This window comes from Siphateles boraxobius, unplaced genomic scaffold (assembly GCF_051911475.1).
Source record: "Siphateles boraxobius isolate OS27281-9 unplaced genomic scaffold, OSU_SipBor_1 219, whole genome shotgun sequence".
NCBI classification, from domain to species: domain Eukaryota; kingdom Metazoa; phylum Chordata; class Actinopteri; order Cypriniformes; family Leuciscidae; genus Siphateles; species Siphateles boraxobius.
The window spans coordinates 240,326-263,905 of record NW_027508832.1 but is presented as its reverse complement, the minus strand read 5'-3'; the positions used below and the strand labels follow the sequence as shown (position 1 = coordinate 263,905).

At 43.3% G+C, this 23,580-nt stretch overlaps 2 long non-coding RNA genes across 2 annotated transcripts; both read right to left on the bottom strand.

Annotated features, from left to right (window-relative positions):
• Window positions 1-522: 522 nt before the first annotated feature.
• On the bottom strand, window positions 523-5,565 carry LOC143746303 (uncharacterized). The gene is made up of 2 exons (XR_013206479.1): window positions 5,419-5,565; window positions 523-1,238 (listed from the first exon to the last, which is right to left on the bottom strand). It is a non-coding gene; the product is annotated as an uncharacterized LOC143746303 (long non-coding RNA).
• Window positions 5,566-13,152: 7,587 nt separating this feature from the next.
• LOC143746302 (uncharacterized) lies at window positions 13,153-15,121 on the bottom strand. Its single transcript, XR_013206478.1, has 3 exons — window positions 14,582-15,121; window positions 13,484-13,632; window positions 13,153-13,208 (listed from the first exon to the last, which is right to left on the bottom strand). It is a non-coding gene; the product is annotated as an uncharacterized LOC143746302 (long non-coding RNA).
• Window positions 15,122-23,580: the final 8,459 nt, after the last annotated feature.

Here is a 23,580-nt window from a genome sequence, read left to right as displayed (position 1 = left end):
AGTACACAAACAGGAATACAAAACTATAAAAAAAAGTTGAAAGTGATGTAACTAAAGAGGCAAAAGAGGATGAGTGGCAGATCGAAGATCTGGAGCTGGAGAGAAGCGTGACCAAGGTGGGTGCTGACAGAGGAATCTACCACAAAGGAGCTAACAAGGAACAGTAATGTAGAACATGGCAAAAAGCCCCAGTAGGATCACCAGGATATAACAAGAAACAAGTTAAGGTTTAAAATATAAAAGAAAAGCATAATTTTTAACAGCAAAATACCATCAATGCAAATAAACAATCAGACGACAAAAACAGTCATAATAAAAAGTGAGTATTAAGAGGGGAAGGGACAAAGAAACAAGGCATAAATTGTACAAGTGGCCAAGCCATAAATACAAAAACTGGATGGAAAGACATCAGACAAGACTTTCTAAAAGAGCCAGAGGGGACTGACCAATGCAGGAAAATGGGAACAAAAAACCCAAAACAGAATATGAACCTGACAAGAATTTTAAAATCATTTTGAAAAAAAGAACATGGAAACAGAAATATGGACCATAACCAAAGTACAAAAAAACTTTAAAATGAAAGAATAAACAAAGTGTAAATACAAGACAAGTAAGTTCGCAACGTCAGTATAAAGCTTTAAAATATAAGGGGGAAAGTGGCATAAAAGACAGACAGACAATATGAGAAACATGTGAAAAGCATATAAAAGACAAATGGCATTAAAAAAACATTAAAAGCATGAAAAATTAACACCTAAATATACCATAAATGCAAAGACACAGACAAAAAGGTTAATCAAATAAAAATTCAAAAGAGGAATAAAAAAGGGACAAAGACAAACTAGATCTTAAAATGGAACAAGGGGCAAAGCCATAAATACAAAAAGCTAATTAATACAAATATTTATTTATTTTAAACACTTTGTCTTTATGAGGGGGAGGCGCCCTTATATATTTGAGCGTAAGCGACTTTGATATGCGCATGCAGTTTTAGACTGGTGTGGGCTTTCTTCATGCGGGTGTTGGCTTTCTTGGGCCATTTTGATGTTAATTTTCGGTGAGCGGCCAGTTTTGCGATGGACTGTGCACAACCTTAATTGTCTTCAGACAATTTATGGATTTATGTTTTTCCCCTTTCCAGCCTGTTCCTTGTACTCTGGACATGAACATTAGAATGGTCTGTGTAAGTGCTTACTTGTGTTGAGGGTGCCTGCTGATCGAGAGTATTCGATAAAGTACTGAAGAATAAAAACAAAATCCCTGTTAATGGACACAAAATAAAAATCATAATACAAAAAGGCACAAAAGTGCCCAAATACAAATAAAGGTATAAAAGACAGTATCAAAAATATAACTTAAAAAAAATTCTGTTTGTTCTTGAAGTAATAAAGGAAAGTTACATAAAGGCCAAAAAAAATTTAAAAAGTTGACAACCATAAACTTAAACAAATTGTGCATTGAAGAGGACACAAGGACATACATACAAAATGATGCAAAGGAGCACAAAGGATAAAATAAAGTGGCATAAAGCCACTTTGTCCTATTTGTTTGAATCAATTTTAGTTGTATAGTGCTTCTCAAAATGGTTTCAAAGGCATAAATACAAGTAATTAAAGGGGAAAGGGAACAAATGTATGGAAGTATTAAAGGTGAAAGGGAACAGATGTATGGAAGTATTACAAGATTAAATAAATGCAAACAATGCAGATTTGTACAAAAAAATGCTAACAGGCAACTTTACAAATTACAATCCACATTCACACATAGTACATACCGACATTAACAAGTACATACCGACATTAACAAGTACATATCGACATTAACAAGAACAAACTTCAAGACTGATTTTTTTAAACAAATTGTTAACATTGACATTCAATTAATGCATCAATAACCACCTCTTGTTAAATACACCTGTTAGTATTACAACCCCATTTCCAGAAACGCTGGGACATTTTGTAAAATGCAATAAAATCAAGAATCTGGGATTTGTTAGTTCTCTTGAACATTTTTTTTATTTTAACTAACAAAAGTTACAAAAAGTTTTCCAATTTTTTCAGTGGCCAACATAATTTTTGTATATTAAATAATAAAATAAATTGATGGTTGCAACACAATCGTTACGGTAACTTCTATTATCACTGTAAAGCTGCTTTGAAACAATCCATACTGTTAAAAATGCTTTATAAATAAAGGTGACTTGACTAGTAGTATACCTTACATTGTTTGATTAGAAGCTGCATTGAAGGACAACAAATTTCTCCACCATAAAAGCTGTATGACAACATTGCTCAAACCATTAAAGAAACAGTTTGCACAAATACCGTTAAACCATTGACCACCAAGTTCTCCACACTTCCAGAAGTGTGACTACAAAAGCAGAAATTAGAGTACTGATACATATAAAAAAACAGTCAGAGAAAGAAAAACCAAAGCGCATAAAAGGGCATTAAAGCTTGGGAGCATGAATGGACAAAAGAACAGGTCAAAACAAGTCAATTTATGCAAACAAGCTGTAATGCCCGATCCTGTTTTTACTGTAAAACTGTTTTATTCAAGTACTATACAGGTCCTTCTCAAAAAAATTAGCATATTGTGATAAAGTTCATTATTTTCCATAATGTAATGATAAAAATTAAACTTTCATATATTTTAGATTCATTGCACACCAACTGAAATATTTCAGGTCTTTTATTGTTTTAATACTGATGATTTTGGCACACAGCTCATGAAAACCCCAAAAAAAAAAAATCTCAAAAAATTAGCATATCATGAAAAGGGTCTCTAAACGAGCTATTAACCTAATCACCTGAATCAACTAATTAACTCTAAACACCTGCAAAAGATTCCTGAGGCTTTTAAAAACTCCCAGCCTGTTTCATTACTCAAAACCGCAATCATGGGTAAGACTGCGGACCTGACTGCTGTCCAGGTGCCATCATTGGCACCCTCAAGCAAGAGGGTAAGACACAGAAAGAAATTTCTGAACAAATAGGCTGTTCCTAGAGTACCGTATCAAGGCACCTCAGTGCGAAGTCTGTGGGAAGGAAAAAGTGTGGCAAAAAACGCTGCACAACGAGAAGAGGTGACCGGACACTGAGGAAGATTGTGGAGAAGGAGCGATTCCAGACCTTGGGGGACCTGCGGAAGCAGTGGACTGAGTCTGGAGTAGAAACATCCAGAGCCACCGTGCACAGGCGTGTGCAGGAAATGGGCTACAGGTGCCGCATTCCCCAGGTCAAGCCACTTTTGAACCAGAAACAGCGGCAGAAGCGCCTGACCTGGGCTACAGAGAAGCAGCACTGGACTGTTGCTCAGTAATCCAAAGTACTTTTTTCGGATGAAAGCAAATTTTGCATGTCATTCGGAAATCAAGGTGCCAGAGTCTGGAGAAAGACTGGGGAGAAGGAAATGCCAAAATGCCTGAAGTCCAGTGTCAAGTACCCACAGTCAGTGATGGTCTGGGGTGCCATGTCAGCTGCTGGTGTTGGTCGACTGTGTTTTATCAAGGGCAGGGTCAATGCAGCTAGCTATCAGGAGATTTTGGGAGCACTTCATGCTTCCATCTGCTGAAAAGCTTTATGGAGATTAAGATTTCATTTTTCAGCACGACCTGGCACCTGCTCACAGTGCCAAACCCACTGGTAAATGGTTTACTGACCATGGTATTACTGTGCTCAATTGGCCTGGCAACTCTCCTGACCTAAACCCCATAGAGAATCTGTGGGATATTCTGAAGAGAAAGTTGAGAGACGCAAGACCCAACACTCTGGATGAGCTTAAGGCCGCTATCGAAGCATCCTGGGCCTCCATAACACCTCAGCAGTGCCACAGGCTGATTGCCTCTATGCCACGCCGCATTGAGGCAGTCATTTCTGCAAAAGAATTCCCGACCAAGTATTGAGTGCATAACTGAACATAATTATTTGAAGGTTGACTATTTTTTGTATTAAAAATCCTTATTTTATTGGTCAGATGAAATATGCAAATTTTTTGAGATAGGAATTTTGGATTTTCATGAGCTGTATGCCAAAATCATCAGTATTAAAACAATAAAAGACCTGAATATTTCAGTTGGTGTGCAATGCATCTAAAATATAGGAAAGTTTAATTTTTATCATTACATTATGGAAAATAATGAACTTTATCATAATATGCTAATTTTTTGAGAAGGACCTGTATACACTGACTTTTTTTAAGCGTTTGTCCCTGTATACATTACTTAAAGGTGCACGGTTTACATTTTAGCAGCAACTAGTGGTGAGGTTGCGAATTGCAAACAACAGAAGTTATGGTGGCCGAAAGGAGAAGTCGTCGTCATCTGAGACAGCAGAGAGTAGCCAATAAGGTGTCTTTACAAAGATAAAGAAATAATATTTATTACATAAAACAATATTTTATTGCTACTTGTTATCATTGTCAGTGTTTTATTCACAGACTTTAGCTAGCTTCTTTGCTAGAAGAACAGAATGACAAAACGCGCTCTATAGAGCAGTTTGCACGTTTAGGGCTACTGAAGAAACGTATAAATGGAAATAAATTAAAGTAAATACAAAAGGAACATATGGGCACAGAAGAATAAAAAAGGGGACAGGGACAAATGGAAAGGGTCAGTTGCATAATAGCCAAAACGCAGAAATAAAAAAATAGCGCATAAATACAATGAACAAGAAAGGCATAAGGGACACAAATCATGCAGACATGTTTAGCAGCATATTACTGAAGAAAAAAAATCTAAGTGTTCCTGAATACAAAAGGGTATAAAAAGGCATTATACAAAAAAGGCACAAAAGTGGCATAATACAAAACATGCAAAAAAGGTATAAAGACATGCATCCAAACCCTAACTTACAGAACAAACATAAATTAATAAAAAAATAATAATAAAAAAGGAAGAGGATATAAAGGCCAAAAAAAAGTTCACAAGCTTTTAAACAATATTGAAGAGGGCACAAGGGCATAAATAGAAAATTGTGCAAATGAGCAGACTAAAATAAAGTGGCAAAAAGCCACTGTAAAACCATTTTGAGAAGCACTATACAACTGAAATTGGTTCAAACTAATGGACCAAAGGCATAAAGATAAGGAGTTTAAAGGGGAAAATGAACGAGATATGGAAGTATTACAAGATTTAAAAAATCCAAAGAATGCAGAGGAGTACAAGAAAATGCTGACAGACAGACTTACAATCACAATTCACATTGACAGACATCAACCAGAACAAACTTCAAGACTGATTTTAAGAAGAAAAAAAAAAGACTGTTAACATTGAAATTCAATTAATACATCAATAGTTAACCACCCCTAAAACTTGAACAGCCACATTGTTAAATACACCACTGTTTGTATAAGTAAAAGCATTAATTCAAGAGAATTATTATACAGAAGAGCATTTCCAAGAATAAGCGGCAAGCATACCTGCTCTCAAACCCCTCCCAGGTTTGATGAAGTTGGTAGAGGGAGGTGGTGTCACTTTGTTCAAATCCAGGTGTCAGTTTTACCCAGTCGTCATACTTGGCTTGTCTTGGGATTGACCAAATAAGTTTTGGGACTTTGGAACCATCAGACACCAGTAAAACAATGAGGGGTGAGATACAAAGTGTAGGTTAACAAGATATTAAAAGTAGACAGGTGCGCAAAAAAAACCTCAGGTGCTTGATCTGCATCCTTGCTCAGACTGCCTCCACACTCACAGAGTGATCAGAGGACCAAACCCTTCTTATGAGTTATGAATGAGTGATCACATAGGACAGTCCTTCACTTTAAACTAAAACAAAAAGCACAGCACTTTAAAGAGAAAAGTTACACCAGATCAACACACACCTATGATCCAATGCTTTATTGCAGCGTCCAAAACAGGCGATTATAGACAACACACAATGAGCAATCCAAGTATAATGCTTCAGTTCTTGGGTATGCAGTTGAAGATAGAGGGGATGACCTCAAATGGTAAGCACACACACACCACACACACACCACACACACCACACACACCACACACACACACCACACACACCACACACACACCACACACACACACACACCACACACACACCACACACACCCGCCCACCTTTTGGTTGCCGTGAGAGTGAATGAAACAGTCTTACAGGGATTTTGGAAACGTTGGAGGTAGAGAACAGATGAGAGAACTAGGATACAGGATCATGGAGAAATCTCAGAGGATAAATAATTCAGGTAAGTAGAACAGTGCGTAATCCACAGTCTTAGATTAGACAAAGTGTGTGACTGAGGTGTGTTTAAATACTGTGGTGATGAGTGTGCTGATCAGGTGCAGGTGAGGATGATGACTGAGTAAGTGCAGGTGATGAGCAGGAGGAATTCTGGGAATTGTAGTTTTGAGTGATATGTAAACTTGTAAACTTGCCTTGATATGGCTGGACCAGGGGTGCTTCTCAATTCTTATTTTTGCATCCTCGTTTCCTTTCCTCGCTTCCTTTCCTCGCTTCCTTTCCTCGGGTCTCAGCTCCACCCCCTGTAGGATGCGAGGGAAGGACGCAAGGAAAGAAAATGAGGACGGAGGAATGGAATGAAAGCTTTTTTTATACATTGGAATACTTGATCACTCGAGCGTCACTCCACAGCGTCATCGGCAGCGCTCAAAGGATCTGCCCTTATGTTGGTGAAGTTTGGTTATTTAAGAAATTCATTATAAATAATAATAAAGCAAGATACCCTGTTGAAATATGTGAGATGTGTGGTTTATATAAACTGCAAAGGCAAAGTATAAATTAAAATGATTGTGACCGATGTGAAGGGGGAGGAGAATTTATACGTGTGTCACGTTTAGTCAATAAAACACTTTCGCATAGGATACGCCTGTGTATCCTCGCTCATGACTCCTCTGGAAGCTCCTCACTCCTCGATCCTCGACTCCTCGCGGTGCAATTAGAGAATTGAGATGTCCTTCAAGATGGCTGTGCTTGATTGGTTTCCAGGTCATAGGATGGAGGACAGAGGAGGCGAGGAGGGACATTGAGAAGCACTCCATGGCTGCGTTCTAAACTGCATACTCACTGAGTAAATACTAAATTTCAATAAGTACTTAACGAACGCTAAAAAAGTAGGTACTTTATAGCCTGATCACGTTAAATATAAATGCGATCTGGACATCTGCCATGTTGACGTTATCCCAAGTGCAACAACTTTACTTTATCAATTTTAATTCACCTATCTGTAAATATCTTGATATTGATGAAGCGTACTCATTTTGTGGTCTTGTTGAAAAATCAAGTGCCCATTTATTTTGTGATTTTAGTATAACCAATACATTTAGGGTTGAAGTTCTTATATTTTTAAGTGGTAATTTTGACTTTATAAGGGAAGATTCAATGTCCAGCCATGTTGGGGGGGGCTTCAGAAGAAAAATAGTATAAAGTAGAACGCAATTGTGCTGCCCAATAATACCACTGTAAATTTATAAATTGAATACCAATATAACAATGACAGACGAACACGCGCTCGTTTATTATTCCAGATGAAATCAGTGAATAGTTTCCGATGTGACGTAAAAAAGGAGGATGGAGGACACAGAGGAATATTTTGAAAGAGGTACAATATTTTTGGTAATATACATTTTTATTGCGTTAATACGTCCAATTAACGATAAAGGTAGAGTTCTCCATCTGTTTATGAATTTGGAGATGTCATTTAAAAGGGGTTGGTAATTTACTGAAGATATATTATCTATATTAGCTGTGATTTTAATTCCTAAATACGTGAAGGAGTCTACTACATTAAAATGAGCAAGAGCTGAGAGTTGACTATCATCCTTATTCAATAAAAGAATACAAGATTTAGATTGATTGACTTTATAGCCAGAGAAGTTACCAAAAGTTGAAAGAAGTTTTATTAGGGAAGGTATGGAGTGAGCCAAATCTGTTAGGTATAATATGACATCGTCTGCGTATAAAGAAATTCTTATATCTGTGGTGTTTTATCTGATGCCCTGTATGTTACCATGAGACCTTACTGCTATGGCAAGTGGCTCGATTGCTAATACAAAAAGAAGAGGTAATCATGACTGAACGCTAGCACAGCTGAACAAACAGTGAGCACAGCGGTCAACGTAGTGTCGAAGTTACCGCCTCGAAAGGGAACGTCTCCGGTTACTATCGTAACCACGGTTCCCTGAGAGGCGGGAACGAGAAATTACGTTGACCGCCGTGCTCGCTGTTTGTTCAGCTGTGCTAGCGTTCAGTCATGATTCTGACGTAATTGTCGCGCCCATGTATTTTATACTGCCCACGGTCTGTCAGTATTTGCATGCTTCGCGTCAATTGGCCAGCTGTCTCCGGCTGGCGTTAGCCCATAAGATGTTAGCAAAAGTGGAGAAGGCGTTTTTTGCAATCTCCGGTCCTGTGGCTCCACATAAGTATGGTCCTCCATTATAAATAACCATGAGTGCAGCCTTTTAAACTTGCCAGGGCAGTGACGAGCGTCTCTCGAATCTTCTTGTCCGGTTCGGCTGCTTTCAATCACATGACGCTGGCTCTGAACGGAAACGAGTTTGTTGAAACGTGTTGGCCTAGTATTTTTTGTCCCTCTCTGCTATTATAGTTCTATAATTAGTTATAGTTCTACTATTATTTCAAGATGGCGGAACGACATGAAAGCCTCTGTGGACCTACCCGTCCCATGTATATAAAAATTATAAATTCTTCGTTTACGAGGATAAGTCAGATTATTGGCAGAGGTATTTGTACACCATTGAGGATATATTTATGAATAAAAATATTGATTTTAGATAAAGTTTTTGTCCCTCATCAGTGAAATACCAAATTTGTTTAACATAGCTTAATCTCACAAATATTTACAATTGTGAAAATTAAGATATTTTTCTTTGATTTTGTTCTCATTTTTCTAAAACGGACTGTTTTGAAACTGTTTACCACGGGTTCATTCTTAACAGCAGCATTCTTATTGTAATGCTGGGTGTGATTGTAATGTTTGTGTGGTGTTTTCTTTACACTTCCCCCTGGATATCTGTTTCCTATATGTAATGTTAGTGAACTCTAGGTCTTCTCGTCTTCTTTTGTCATATACGACAGTATTCACATGAATTTGCTTGATTTATTAACTTTGGATGCTGGGTATTATATCCATATCTGTGTTACACAACATCTTTTCAACAATAGACAAGCAGTTTAAGTTGAGTTTAAGCATTGGTAAGTGTCAAACGGTATCAAAGGCCAATGTGTTACAGCAAAACCAATGATATTATAATGTATCGAGTTTTTGCATTTGGTTTTGTGCTACTCAAAATTATCTCAGTTTCTTGCTAGAGGTTTTTGTTTTTGTTTAACCGTGATCCAATTTTAACACCTTAAAGACTCTCGCAGACATAATATGTTTATTCAGAATTTAGATTACTGTTTCAAAGTCGACGTGTAGGCTTATATACAATCGGTACATTAGAATTTAATAAACGCTTCAGAGACTGACCTTTAACATTTTAATATTTGATAAAGTTAACTTAAATTGGATAGATAGCATGGAATTTCTTTAACTCTTTCTAAATGCATGTTATGGATCTATTGCGAACAATTCACCCGTGCATATGTTTCGACCTTGTAACATTTAATCAAAATTTTGTAGGAAAATCAAAAATATATGTTGGATTTACTTTTATGTCAACAGGTTCTACGTAACTGGGTTATGTCAGGGTGCAGTGCGGGTTGAAGAAGGACGCAAAGTCAGAAGGCTCCAATACAAACAGTTTGGAACAGGTGGACAATGAGGGAGTGAGTTCAGGTGAGGAGACAAGGAGGATACTGGGAAGTGTAGTGAAGACGAAGACAGACTGGTGCAGACGAGGACTGAGACATAACGCCCCCCTTCAAAAAGGCGCGACCTCGCGCCGTAGAACATCAACAAGGGTGGGGGGGATGGCGCCCTGAAGGCTGACCAGGGCGTGGCTTAAGAGGGGCAGGAAGCCTCCAGGGCGGAGCAGGATGAGCAGGCGGCCGTGGCGGAGCTGGACGAGCAGGCAGCCGTGGCAGAGCGGGACGTGCAGGCGGCCAGGGTGGAGCGGGACGTGCAGGCGGCCAGGGCGGAACGGGACGTGCAGGCGGCCAGGGCGGAACGGGACGTGCAGGCGGCCAGGGCGGAGCAGGACGCGCAGGCGGCCAGGGCAGAGCAGGACGCGCAGGCGGCCAGGGCGGAGCAGGACGTACAGGCCGGCAGGGCGGAGCCGGACGTGCAGGCCGGCAGGGTGGAGCCGGACGTGCAGGCGGCCAGGGCGGAGCCGGATGTGCAGGCGGCCAGGGCGGTGAAGACCCCTCGGGCGGCCGTGGCGGTGAAGACCCCTCGGGTGGCCGTGGCGGTGAAGATCCCTCGGGTGGCCGTGGCGGTGAAGACCCCTCGGTGGCCGTGGCGGTGAAGACCCCTCGGGTGGCCGTGGCAGTATAGACCCTTCGGGTGGCCGTGGCAGTGAAGACCCTTCGGGTGGCCGTGGCAGGGAAGACCCTTCGGGGGGCCGTGGCAGTGAAGACCCTTCGGGTGGCCGTGGAAGTGAAGACCCTTCGGGTGGTCGTGGCAGTGAAGAAGGCTCTGGACTGGACGGGATCAGAGGTGAAGAAGGCTCTGGGCTGGGCTGGACCAGCGGTGAAGAAGGCTCTGGACTGGACGGGACCAGCGGTGAAGAAGGCTCTGGGCTGGACATGACCAGCGGTGAAGAACGCTCTGGGCTGGACGGGACCAGCGGTGAAGAAGGTTCTGGGCTGGACGGGACCAGCGGTGAAGAAGGCTCTGGGCTGGACGGGACCAGCGGTGAAGAAGGCTCTGGGCTGGACGGGACGGGACCAGCGGTGAAGGCTCTGTGCTGGACGGGACCAGCGGTGAAGGCTCTATGCTGGACGGGACCAGCGGTGAAGGCTCCGTGCTGGACGGGACCAGCGGTGAGGGCTCTGTGATGGACGGGACCAGCGGTGAAGGCTCTGTAAAAAAAGTCAATTAAGTCTAACTCCATCGGATCCCGGACGAGGACCAGCGGTGAAGACTCTGGACTGGACGGCACCAATGGTGAAGGCTCTGTAAAAAAGTCCATTAGCTCTAACTCCATTGGATCCAGGTACGAGGACCAGCGGTGAAGACTCTGGACTGGACGGCACCAGCGGTGAAGGCTTGGGGCTGGGAGGTAGTGTTCCAGACACCGGAGAACGGTTTCCCTCCAGTTCAGACCGGTGGTGTCTGGGAGGTCGATCCGGTGGTGAAAGGTGGCCCCGATCTGGAACAGGGTACACAACCTCTCGTCGTCGAGGGTGCTGTGGATGGCAATGCGGATGAAACCCTCGACGAACGAGAGGAAGTGGTGGCATCTCTTCGCCAAGACGATTATTCTGACCCCATTGTCCATCTTGGGGCGGTCGGTTGTTCTGTCAGGGTGCAGTGCGGGTTGAAGAAGGACGCAAAGTCAGAAGGCTCCAATACAAACAGTTTACTCCAAAAACTCTTACCGGTACAGACAGGCAGGATAACGAGCAGGATAACTGGCACAAAACACATCTAAATAAGACTAACAACCGACAAGCACTAACTGAACAGAAGGCAACTAAATACAAGTACAAATGAACACTAACGAGGTGAAGCAGGTGACACAGATGATGTCACTGTGACATCACATGTCACTTTCACTGTGGAAGCAGGGGAGTCATTCAGGTTCCTGGGCACTATCATCTCTCAGGACCTGAAGTGGGATAATCACATTGACTCTGTTGTGAAAAAAGCCCAGCAGAGACTGTACTTCCTTCGCCAACTGAGGAAGTTCAACCTGCCACAGGAGCTGCTGATTCAGTTTTACTCAGCCGTCATTGAGTCTGTTTTATGCACGTCCATCACTGTCTGGTTTGGTTCAGCTACGAAATCAGACATCAGGAGACTACAACGGACAATCCGGACTGCGGAGAGGATCATTGGTGCCCCCCTGCCAAACCTCAAGGAGCTGTACTCTTCCAGAGTGAGGAAGAGAGCAGGCAAAATCATCACAGACTCCACTCACCTTGGACACCACCTGTTTGAACTGTTACCGTCAAGACGGCGACTCAGATCACTGGCCACAAGAACATCTCGGCACAGGAACAGTTTCTTCCCACAGGCCATTTCCCTCCTGAACAGTTAACACACCTCCCAAGGCATATGCCTTTAAGTGCAATACTCCCACTGTTTAGTGCAATATCCTACAACTCAGGTGATACTTTATTTATTTATAATATTCAAAACACTGTAAATATGTTCATAATCTGTAAATCTGAAAATGTCTATTCTGACTAAACCCAACTGTGATACTTTTATTCTCATATATTTATATTTTTGTTTTTTATTCTTATAATTTGTAGTATTATGTTTCTTGTTGTATTTGTATTTGTATATGTCCACTGGAAGCCTCAGTACCAAAACAAATTCCTTGTGTGTGCAAGCACACTTGGCAATAAAGCTCTTTCTGATTCTGATTCTGATTCTGATGATGATGATGATGATGATGACGAGGAACAGGTGGATAATGAGGGAGTGAGTTCAGGTGAGGAGACAAGGAGGATACTGGAAAGTGTAGTGAAGACGAAGACAGACTGGTGCAGACGAGGACTGTGACAGGTTGTCACATTTAATTAACATTGTTTATTACATAAGATTAATTCAATGCCATTTAGTTGAATCAGGTTAACATTCTTAATTGTCCAAAACTATTAAACTCTATCCTAAAATTTAATATCAAACAAAAATGTAAACAAAGAATCCATTTGTTTAATTGATTTATTTATTTAGTGATAGTGTTCAACAATATTTACATACTTTACAAATGTTATCTAATAATATATATATTTATATATATACACACTTGGTGACATCATCATACGCAGGCATGGACTTCAATTTCATTGCTATGCTGATGACATACAAATTTATCTTACCACCAGCTCTGACAGGCCAAAACATATCTATTTAACAAGTATTTTGGATAATGTGACTGTGTCCTTATGTGATTGTGATGTGTGTGCAGGTGTGTAAATGTATTGTAGTGTACAATGAGAAAGTGACCTTGAGCTATGGAAAGGGGATATATAAATAAAACTTCTATATAAACTCCCTCCAAATTATTGAAAAAAATATAGAAACAAAACCACAAATTTTTCACAAAATATTTATTTATATACATATATATATTTTTTAAATAAATCACTCCAGCAGGATCTGAAATTTAAATTGAAACAAACACAAATTAATCATTTGCACAATAGAAGATGAATCACAACACAGGACGAGCTGAAACTGAACAACACACACACACACATTTTCTGAGTGAGCATATAAGAGTCTGCTGAATCAAAGAGCTCATAGAAAAGCCTAATGAAATGAATATACTGCACGCATGCAGCAGATTTCAGCATTTACACAGACAGAGAAAAGCTTTAGCGGAGACTGATCAGTGTGTGTGTGTGTGTGTGTGTGTGGTTGAGGGCGTGTACTTGGGCGGGCGGCCTCTCCGGCCTCTCCTCCCTCTCTGCTTCACCCAGCAGGACGGCCACCGCTGCTTGGGCTGCCGCCTCTCTGGCCTGCCGCTTTGACGAGCCGCTCATGAGGGGGAAGAAGCCCCAAACGCACTTGGTAGTGGAACCTGAGAGACAGAGAGACCGTGAGAAGAGAGACTGACAGGCGTATTGACACGTGATCATGACAGTGAGGACACACTAGCCGCGTTTCCACTGCCGGGCCAGGGCTAACAGCGAGCCGAGCCGGGCCAGTAGCCCTGCAGTGCTGCCCTGAACCCGCCCTTGACACGCCTTCCTGGATCAAACGTCATACAACCCAACCCATTTCAGCGGGTATTATGAATTTATAATTTTTTTAAGTTAGGAAGATAGCATGTATATTAACTCACCGGCCGTGGCTGCCATAGTGTCCCGACTTGTCTCGCCACTAAAAGAGGGACGGTGACCCAGCACACCGTCCATCAAGTCGAGTCATGGAAAGTTCCTTCTCTGGGCTCCGCTTTGTCGATTGTTCGTTTTAATCGCCTTGTACTGCGCCCGCAAATTTTTTATTTTTTCCCGAACTTGAAGCGTTGTTCCCTGAATGCTTAGCTTAGTAAGTTCAGCAACTATGTATTTTATAACGTCCGCGTTTCTGCATATGCCGTCAAATTGACGTTGTACCCTTTCTTCTGCCCAAATGCTCAGAAGAGCTTTGGTATCTTCGACAGACCGGTATAGGCGATTCTCCATTTCCAGCAGCGATTATTTTGCGCAATATAAAAAAGTGAAATGTGCATCTTGCTGCGGACCATAACTTTCCCTAACACCGATAAACTCCGCCTTTTACCTCGACCACACCTCTAGCCCGAGCTGGCCCGCTTTGGCCCAAGGTAATCGACGGGCCAGAAATCCTGGCCGTTGGCCCAGAGTAAGCCCCGATCAAGCCCCGGAAGTGACAGTGGAAACGCGACTGGCCCTGGCCCTGGCACTCACTAGCACGGCTTGGCCCGGCAGTGAAAACGCGGCTAATGAGATGAAGTCCAGATGTGTGTGTGTGTGTGTGTGTGTGTGTGTGTGTGTGTGTGTGTGTACCTCAGTGCGTTTGGGGGCCCTGTGCTCTCCACCAGCTCCGGCTCCTCCCCATGAGCGGCAGCATAACACCACAGGACAGAGAGAGACTCTGCCGGCTGAGGCAGTCCTGCAGCCGTGGCCGTCCTCCGAGTCTCTGCTAGGACAGGGAAACTCGAGATTACATCATGTGACACACAGAAAATGAAGCAGAAGGGAATAAAAGCGTGTGGTTAGTGAACATCTGACTCTAGTTCTGTATTAAACTGCTGAAGCGTCTCCTATAGAACCATACGGGTCGTGCATTAGTTCATTTCTCTGTTTCTGAACGAGTCTCTGCTGTGAACTAAACCCTCAGTGTTTTCACTAGCTGTCAGTGTCATCTCTCACAGAGACTGGATTACAATAACTGGTGACGGTTCACTAATTAATAAAATATCATCTGAAGGGGACCGTTGACATAATTATCAGCCGATCAGTACTGAATTATTATATTTCCAGACTGGAATATGAAGAATTTACTGCAAAGCATAAAGCTGAACTCCAGTGTGAGCAAACGAGAGCATTTCATCCCTAATATTAAAGGAGACTTTGACTTTCTCGATGTGACACAGTTAGACTGTAGGCTTGACCTTTGACCTCAGCGCAGGAACAGCTCACGGGTTCATATCAGTCGCTTTCAGCTCGAGCCGCAGCTAAACGCCACAGGAGGTCAGAAACACATCTGGTTGTTTTACGGACGGATCTTGGACTTCTACGGACTAGTTCTCACCTCTACTACAGTTTCCATCTTTCTAGAACTTCCATTTCTCCTCTTGTTCCTGTTTCTCTCTCAGTCATCATACTCTTTCTGTGGTTTCAGTCGTTCTCTCACCCTCTCCGGCAGCGAGTCTCTTCTCCTCAGCTCCCGCAGAGCGTTTCGGGCCGCTGCCTCCCTGGCCGCCCTCTTATTGCTGTCAGACCCCTCCTGGAACTCCTCCTGTCCGACCCGGACCCGGACCCGGACCGTGAATCTAACAGAGAGAAAGAAGAGGAAGGACAACATAATCTTTATTCTTTGTGCACAACATGGACATGAACAAAGCATCTACACAAACACAGCTCATTGTGTGATCAGTCCTGACACGCTTGTATGTAAATGCTTCTTCTTCTGTCACCGAAATAAGAGAACACAGTTCATCTGTCAATCAGGTGCGCATGGAAGTTGTGTTCGTTACTATAGCAACAGTCGGCTGTCGACCACTGATCTGTGATCTTTCTTTCTTTCTTTCTAATCTTGCTTTTTTTCTACCTAATCTTTCTTTCTATTTTTTCTAACTAATCTTTCTTTCTTTCTACCTCATCTTTCTTTCTTTCTTTCTTTCTTTCTTTCTTTCTTTCTTTCTAACTAATCTTTCTTTCCTTCTTTCTAACAAATCTTTCTTTCTTTCTTTCTAACTAATCTTTCTTTCTTTCTTTCTTTCTTTCTTTCTTTCTTTCTAACTAATCTTCAAACTTTCTGGCCAGGCTTTTTCAAGTCAACTTAAATTTTGCCAACAAACTTTTTATCTATTTTATCCTACCGTCGCATGCACGCTCGCTGTTTATCCAGCACCGGCTTTAGAATGAATGATGTCCACAGACAAGGTAGAGTATGATTTAGAGTTACATGATTTCATGAAAGGATGATGTATTGCGACATCAGAAACGAAGAAAAACTAAATAATGACTATTGTAACGCTTGACGTAAAGCAAGTCAAATTTGTAGTTTTCTTATGTCTCATTCGGACTACAGAAACGCGACCCGATCTGGCAAACTTGCATAGTGTGTTTATAGCAGATATAGGACTGCAAAGCGAATCCAGAAGTGCCTTTCACCCTGTTACGACTCGATGAACCCCTGATAAGACTTTGGAAACATTATTTTAAGGTAAAAAATTTTCCATACTGTTGCTTTAAATTAGCAATCGCAACAAATAGACACAGCTAAAAATATGCAATTGAAATAAACGTGTTTTAAGATTTTCAGGTATTCAGGTTCAGAAACTAATCAAATGTAATCATACTAATCAAACACTGCACTTTATCAATAAAATATACATTACAAATATAGTTAAAGTTATTCAGTCAACAACGAGTGAATTTTCTGTCTTCTGTAGTTTGAATTAGTGTTATAGAGATGTACAGCAGTGCTGCTTATAAACAACAGACAGATAATGATTTATGAAACAGATGCTCTTTACTCATCTCACTCGCACAAAATAAACAGTAATTAATAGCTTTCTATTAATTACTGCGTTTATTTTGTTCGAGTGAGATGAGCACAGATGAAATACTCTGGAAATTATATGAAATTAAATTACATAGGCTTCTAAATAATAAAAACAGTTAGCAATAATACCAAATAAAGTAACTAAAGCATGCATCCATAGTCCATATTATTATGCTTATTTATATCTCTGATGAGGATTGATATATCGCTCTACAATAGTAAACATTGATGAGGGTCGAGTGTTACACGCAGAAAGAGAAGCAGTCTTTGAGCCATTGAGTTCACCAGCAATCATAACCAGGAAATATATATATATATATATATATATATATATATATATATATATATATATCACACACTTGAGAGTTTTATATGAATGAAGAGATTGCACTAATTTCACTGACTCATAGAATCAACAGGAGAAAGGATGAAAGATAATCTGTGCATCTCCTGCACCGGCGCAAAGTGAAACCGGAAGTCTCCATCCCTACACTCGCTGACCGGAAATCCAACATGGCGGCAGCGAGCAACTAGACCATTACGTTTGTTATGAAAAACCAAAATAAACGTTTGTTGTGGTTTCTGAGACCGCACACTCCACAACCCACCAGTTGAGGAATACTGTCACGATCCACACTCAGGAAACAAAAGGCAAATCCAAAGGCAGTAGTTTTATTTGAGGGTAATCCAATATCGTAAACAAGCCCAAGCAAGGGTCAAAATCCAAAGGCAATCCGACATACACAGGAAACAAAACAAGACGCAAGGAAAACAGGACATCAGAAGTGGCGTGATAAATGCAAGGACTCCGTGATACATACTGAAACAGACAGGGTTATATACACAGGGAATCGACAATGATAATGGGGAATTGGCTGAGTGCAATGATCAGTGATAAGGAACAGCTGGGTGCAATGACGAGGCAAAGGATCGTGGGAAATGTAGTTAATAAGTGAAGGACACCTGTGGGAAAGGAGGACATCTAGTGGACATCAGGGGAACACAAACCCAACACTGTGACAAATACTGCTCCACATTTCATATATTTATATATCGTGTCTTCTACATGTAAAATATACACACAATGAGGCTAAACATGTCATGCCAACACAAGCAAACCCGAGTGACTGGACAATGCAGTCAAGAGCCTCAACACAACAGGTTCCAGATTCACTGTACTGATGATCAACAGGTTACAGTACTAAACTCACAGAAACGGCAGCGGTTGAGAGAGTTCAGCACTAGATGTGTGTGATCTGGGCGCGTGCGGCGTCCAGTGCAGCCTTCGCCGATGAAGGCCACATACATCCCCATCCTGGCCATAATCATGCACGGCAGATACGGGGTGTGAGTAGAACTGGTTGTCCATATTGTTTTTGAAGTTCGTCCTAGGGCTGGGAATCGATTCCAAAAAGAATCGATTCCGAAGCGTTGGGAATTGAGAGTCGATTCCAAAGGTTGGAAACGAATCCATTAAGGGGAATCGACTCCTCCTTTAAGATTTTTTTTTAACAAAAACCACGGCCTGTAGCCGATTTCATTACAGCTCTACTACAGCTCTGCAGACGACACACAGCTCTACTACAGCTCTGCAGACGACACACAGCTCTACTACAGCTCTGCAGACGACAAACAGCTCTACCACAGCTCTGCAGATGACACACAGCTCTACTACAGCTCTGCAGATGACACACAGCTCTACCACAGCTCTGCAGACGACACACAGCTCTACTACAGCTCTGCAGACGACACACAGCTCTACCACAGCTATGCAGACGACACACAGCTCTACTACAGCTCTGCAGACGACACAAAGCTCTACTACAGCTCTGCAGACGACACACAGCTCTACCACAGCTCTGCAGACGACACACAGCTCTATTACAGCTCTGCAGACGACACATAGCTCTACTACAGCTCTGCAGACGACACACAGCTCTACCACAGCTCTGCAGACGACACACAGCTCTACCACAGCTCTGCAGACGACACACAGCTCTACCACAGCTCTGCAGACGACACACAGCTCTACTACAGCTCTGCAGACGACACACAGCTCTACTACAGCTCTGCAGACGACACACAGATCTACCACAGCTCTGCAGACGACACACAGCTCTACCACAGCTCTGCAGACGACACACAGCTCTACTACAGCTCTGCAGACGACACACAGCTCTACTACAGCTCTGCAGACGTCACACAGCTCTACTACAGCTCTGCAGACGACACACAGCTCTACCACAGCTCTGCAGACGACACACAGCTCTACCACAGCTCTGCAGACGACACACAGCTCTACCACAGCTCTGCAGACGACACACAGCTCAACCACAGCTCTGCAGACGACACACAGCTCTACCACAGCTCTGCAGACGACACACAGCTCTAATACAGCTCTGCAGACGACACACAGCTCTAACACAGCTCTGCAGAAAACACACAGCTCTACTACAGCTATGCAGACGACACACAGCTCTACTACAGCTCTGCAGACGACACACAGCTCTACTACAGCTCTGCAGATGACACACAGCTCTACCACAGCTATGGAGACGACACACAGCTCTATTACAGCTCGCCAGACGACACACAGCTCTACCACAGCTCTGCAGACGACACACAGCTCTACCACAGCTCTGAAGACGACACACAGCTCTACCACAGCTCTGCAGACGACACACAGCTCTACCACAGCTCTGCAGACGACACACAGATCTACCACAGCTCTGCAGACGACACACAGCTCTACCACAGCTCTGCAGACGACACACAGCTCTACCACAGCTCTGCAGACGACACACAGCTCTACTACAGCTCTGCAGACGACACACAGCTCTACCACAGCTCTGCAGACGACACACAGCTCTACCACAGCTCTGCAGAAGACACACAGCTCTATTACAGCTCTGCAGTCGACACACAGCTCTACCACAGCTCTGCAGACGACACACAGCTCTACTACAGCTCTCCAGAAGACACACAGCTCTATTACAGCTCTGCAGACGACACACAGCTCTACTACAGCTCTGCAGACGACACACAGCTCTACCGCAGCTCTGCAGACGACACACAGCTCTACCGCAGCTCTGCAGACGACACACAGCTCTACCACAGCTCTGCAGACGACACACAGCTCTACCACTGCTCTGCAGACGACACACAGCTCTACCACAGCTCTGCAGACGACACACAGCTCTACCGCAGCTCTGCAGACGACACACAGCTCTACCGCAGCTCTGCAGACGACACACAGCTCTACCACAGCTCTGCAGACGACACACAGCTCTACTACAGCTCTGCAGACGAAACACAGCTCTACCACAGCTCTGCAGACGACAGACAGCTCTACTACAGCTCTGCAGACGACACACAGCTCTACCACAGCTCTGCAGATGACACACCAGTCTACTACAGCTCTGCAGACGACACACAGCTCTACCACAGCTCTGCAGACAACACACTCCTCTACCACAGCTCTGCAGACGACACACAGCTCTACTACAGTTCTGCAGACGACACACAGCTCTACTACAGCTCTGCAGACGACACACAGCTCTACCACAGCTATGCAGACGACACACAGCTCTACTACAGCTCTGCAGACGACACACAGCTCTACCACAGCTCTGCGTCGACACACAGCTCTACCACAGCTCTGCAGACGACACACAGCTCTACTACAGCTCTGCAGACGACACACAGCTCTACTACAGCTCTGCAGACGACACACAGCTCTACTACAGCTCTGCAGACGTCACACAGCTCTACTACAGCTCTGCAGACGACACACAGCTCTATTACAGCTCTGCAGACGACACACAGCTCTACCACAGCTCTGCAGACGACACACAGCTCTACTACAGCTCTGCAGACGACACACAGCTCCACTACAGCTCTGCAGACGACACACAGCTCTACTATAGCTATGCAGACGACACACAGCTCTACTACAGCTCTGCAGACGACACACAGCTCCACTACAGCTCTGCAGACGACACACAGCTCTACTATAGCTATGCAGACGACACACAGCTCTACTACAGCTCTGCAGACGACACACAGCTCTACTACAGCTCTGCAGACGACACACAGCTCTACTACAGCTCTGCAAACGACACACAGCTCTACTACAGCTCTGCAGACGACACACAGCTCTACTACAGCTCTGCAGACGACACACAGCTCTACCACAGCTCTGCAGACGACACACAGCTCTACTACAGCTCTGCAGACGACAGACAGCTCTACTACAGCTCTGCAGACGACACACAGCTCTACCACAGCTCTGCAGACGACACACAGCTCTACTACAGCTATGCAGACGACACACAGCTCTATTACAGCTCTGCAGACGACACACAGCTCTACTACAGCTATGCAGACGACACACAGCTCTACTACAGCTCTGCAGACGACACACAGCTCTACTACAGCTATGCAGACGACACACAGCTCTACTACAGCTATGCAGACGACACACAGCTCTATTACAGCTCTGCAGACGACACACAGCTCTACTACAGCTCTGCAGACGACACACAGCTCTACTACAGCTCTGCAGACGACACACAGCTCTACTACAGCTCTGCAGACGACACACAGCTCTACTACAGCTCTGCAGACGACACACAGCTCTACTACAGCTCTGCAGACGACACACAGGAAAGTGTGGATTTTTATTCCCCTAACCAAGCCTGCGCCGGGACCTCTGGACCTCGAGTTCCCTGAATTCACCTGAATTGTGCACAAAGGTGCCTACTTACCTGCTGCAAATGCCTGCCGATCGTCATTATTCGATGAAGTCCCTGTAAAAAATTAAGAAACAACAAGAAAGTTTATTAGTGTGTGAAAATTATGATTTATGAAGCATCATACAATGCTGGAGGTGGTTATTGGTTGCGAGGTGAGAAACCCCGCCCTCCGAGCACATATAAGCTGGAATTACCCCGGTCAAATTGTCATTTGAATTCGCCTGAAGAGAACTGTGGGAAGGTTCGAAAAAAGTTGCGAGGGACCTAAATGATACAATTTAAAAATTAAAAATAAACAACTGGTATAATTTGGGGTAATGATGCGTCTGAGCGCAATGTTTATATTTTTCCTCCGTCCATACAGACGTCAAGATGGGTGCTTTTATTCTGATTGAGTATGCTCCTCCTCACTATCATCTAAACCTACCATTTCTATTTTTCACAGACCCCTATTATAATCATCCCTTATTGATTTAGCCCGGGTTGGGGTAGCCCGTGTGGCTTTAGCTGGGCTTAGGGATTTTTTTACTGGGCCTAAAAAATATTTTAGACTGGCGTTGGCTTTCTTCGGATGAGTGTTGGCTGTTTTGTCTGATTTGGGGGGGTGCTTGTGGACTCTTGGCGGCCAGTAGAACTCGGGCCAGTGCACAGCCATTTTCGAATCCTTCGGGATTCGGATCCTGGATTTTTATTCCCCTAACCCACCCTAACCTTTTCTCCCAGTACCACTTTGTATTCTTGACCTGCTGAGATACGCGTCTTAAAATATTAGAGCCTACTATCATGTCATCCTCTTGACCTGGAACAACTAAAAAGTTCACAGTCATCTTGCACCCAAGCAAATCTACATTTAGCTCATATGCACATTTTGGCTTTGTCTGGTTGCCTTCACATCCAGTCAGCACTTTCTTTGTGGATTTACTCTACAAGGGCTAAGAGTTCTACTTTTCCTTCGACTAACGCAGGTGCACGGAAAAGATCATCTTCATCATTCACTTTTGTATGGATCGGTCCTTGAAGGAAGTGTGAACAACTATTCTCAAAGGTACTTTTTTTAACTCTGCTTGCCTTTGAGTCAGACTGTCATCATTTTTGGTCTGAACATTAACAAAATTCTCTGGGGATTTTGGTTGGCTGGTACCCACACTATTCCCCTTACAGTGTGGGCTTTCTAGTTTGTAGTCACCTCCTACAGAACCATGTCTTTCACTATGAAAGGCTGGTGAGTCACATCTAACACCTGACTGACTTCTTAATGGGTTGGGGGTGTACTGGAGTAGCAATCATGTCATGCTCTAGCATACTATTCAATAATGCCCCCCGCCCCAACCCAGGTGAAACCCTTGGCAACCTTGGAACAACATTCAGAGGAGTAACATTCACATGGTCAACATCTGTATCTTGCAACTCTTCATGTGATCTGGTGTGTGTATAACTGTAATGGTCCATGTTTATGTTTCACTGCTTATCTGCTCCCCAAAGTTCTCCTTAAAGGTGATGTCAGTGGAGGATTCTCCCGGCGATCTGCGATGGCTGATCTCTTGAAATCCGGGTCATGGCACCAAATTTGTAGTGGATTTCACCCAGCACCACAAATAAACCACCGACACCAGGCTCTTCAGGGGGACCACGCCTGCAGTTTATTAAAAACCGGACAGGAATTAATCATCTCACTCTCAGTTCTGTGGTCTCTGTCTCGCTCAAATCCAAAGCTGGTCTAAGATTTGAGCGAGACGCGATTGGACGACTCAGCAAGTGGAAATGACGTCACTCAGCCATAAAACTCAATACACTATTTTAAAACAAAAACGAACATTTTTCCCATATTCTATATAGGATATGATCAGCAATATGCGCAAAGAAACACAAAAATAAAATCGAAATAGATTCAATTTATTGCTGGGAGGAAGGACAAAGTTTGCTGGAATGACCACAAAACTCAAAACACTATCTATTTTTGTATCATGGGAACTTATCCTCGCTACTATTCCTTATAAAAAACAATCGGATTACTTTGA